The following is a 2,293-nucleotide window of genomic DNA, read 5'->3' as shown; positions in this document are numbered from 1 at the left end:
CTTTCGCTTGGAATTTGTGTTCTTTACGCCGGATTCGCATCGATTGTAATTCTTTCTCTTCCTTTATTGATAATTAATCTTTTGTTTGTTTTAATCTCTTGTTCCGTTGCATTTAATATTTGCCCTAATTTACTTTTATGCAATTTATTGTTTATTTCATAATGTTTATTGCTAGGAATTTAATTGCTGTTAGTTTAATTAGCGACATGAGTAGCTAAACCCCTTTCATGTTGGGATTAGGGGATCTGCGGTAGAAATGTGACGATGTAGTAAATTAATTAGATGAATTAGTTGTGAGACCCTGTCACCATAGCAATTTAATTGTATTTATTCGACTTAGTTGAGTGCACGCTTCTATGTCATCCTTTAATCTGGCTAAAATTAATCCTAGATCGAAAGATTTGACTAAATAGGCCTTTTATGAACAGTAGACTACCCTAATGAGAATGAAAGTTAAGTTAGTGGTAATTTAGGATAGAAAGTGGACCGAAAGGACCTTTCCACATCCGTCTCGCATATAATTCGTCCGAATCATTTACAGCTGAGTCACTAGACTACCGTAGTGAACCGAATTCCCGACATGTCCCTTCTCTCTTGATAGTTTAAACTTATTTCTTGCTTTTACTGCTTTTATCTCTATTTCTCTTCCGTTAAACCTCGTAGTTTAGCAACCAATTCAAACAACCCCCATTTGTTACCTTAAGATTAGAATTAGGCAACTGATAATTGCACCGCCTCCCTGTGGATTCGATACTCGACTGCCTCTACTACATTTTAGTTGAGACCGTTAGGTTTTATCTTTGACAGGGTACACGATAGCTGTGTCAAATTTTGGCGCCGTTGCCGGGGAGGCAATTGTTTAAATTATTAGTTGTTTTATTTTTAGTCTTTCTTTTAGTTTAAGGGGCATTCGTTCCTTAAACTATTCTTATATTCTATTTGTAGTTTCTTCTTATGCGCAGGTCACAGGGTGGTGAACTACTACCGATCAATCCTGAGATTGAGAAGACTTTGCGTGAGTTGAGGCGATCATCTAGGATATTGCCGACAGAGGAAGAGCTGAGTACTCTGTCTAGTTACTACGAGAACGCTCTGTTTGAGGAGGATCCACCTTCATCTCCTATTTCTAATTCATCAGCTGAGACCGTCACTTCTCCGGACTTTCTAGAAATGGCCGAAGAAGCAACTATTGCCAGTCACTCTGAGCCGACAGCTGCGAATCTCTATAAGGGATTTACATTACCTGGGGAGGCAAGAAAATTCGAGCCGAAGCCGTCCTATATCAATTTGGTTGAGAGAAACCAATTCGGGGGAGCTGCAAATGAAGATGCAAACAAGCACATGGAGACTTTCATTGATTATTGCTTGTTCCATACCCCCACCAGCTGGCGTGACCCCGGATCAGATAAAAGAAACCATGTTTATTTTCTCACTCCGCGATGCTGCAAGGGAGTGGTATAGGGATCTGGACCGAGCTGTTCATGGGATAACTGACTGGAATTCGCTGGCTTTAGCATTTTACAAGAAGTACTTCTCTGCCTCGAAGACTAATGCCATTAGAGCTCAGATCACGAGCTTTAAACAGGGTCCTGATGAGAACTTTCATGAAGCATGGGTCCGTTTCAAGAAGTTGGTGCGAACTATTCCGCACCATGGGTTCGAAAAATGGAGCCTATGCAATCAGTTCTATAATGGGCTGTATGACGATCAGAGGGCTATCTTGGATGCTGCAGCTAGTGGCCGATTTGCTAAGAATATGGGAGAGACTAAGGGGTGGAAGATCATTGATGACTTAGCCACCCATAAAGCTGAGTATGGGAATTCCAGAGGGAATCAAAGGAGGAGTGCCGAATCTCCTTCTGTTGCTGCATTAGAGGCTCTCACGGCGAGATTCGATAAGTATGAGTTGGGAGGAGCCTCAAAAGGAGGAATCTACCATGTGAATGCTGTTTCAGACGGTCCTTTCGTCTATAAGAGATGTGGAGGTGAGGGACATGTTTCAGATAATTGTCCACATTCTTATGAGTCTTGTGTTGCCTTTCAACATTACAGACAGACAAACACCTATTATGAACCGAACGTCCACCCCAATTTGAGGTGGAGTAGTCAAAATGTGCTCAATCCTACTCCTCCTCCGCACAAAGAATAAATGTATGTCCCTCCACACAAGAATCAACAAGGCTTTCAGAAGCCTCCTTCTTTCACTCCTTCTAATCAAGGTGCATCATCTTCCGGTGGGGTGAGTGAGATAAGTGAGATAAAGTCTATGTTGCAATCCATTACAAAGCAGTTT

The 2,293-nt window shown here is 41.6% G+C and overlaps 1 non-coding gene across 1 annotated transcript; it reads right to left on the bottom strand.

Moving 5' to 3' along the window:
* Positions 1–1,552: 1,552 nt before the first annotated feature.
* Positions 1,553–1,659, bottom strand: LOC141603667 (small nucleolar RNA R71). Its single transcript, XR_012525525.1, has one exon. It is a non-coding gene; the product is annotated as a small nucleolar RNA R71 (small nucleolar RNA).
* Between the last annotated feature and the right edge of the window lie 634 nt (positions 1,660–2,293).

This window comes from Silene latifolia, chromosome 9 (assembly GCF_048544455.1).
Source record: "Silene latifolia isolate original U9 population chromosome 9, ASM4854445v1, whole genome shotgun sequence".
Classification (NCBI taxonomy): Eukaryota; Viridiplantae; Streptophyta; class Magnoliopsida; order Caryophyllales; family Caryophyllaceae; genus Silene; species Silene latifolia.
The sequence above is the reverse complement of the archived record's forward strand: the minus strand, read 5'-3'. Positions and strand labels throughout refer to the sequence as shown.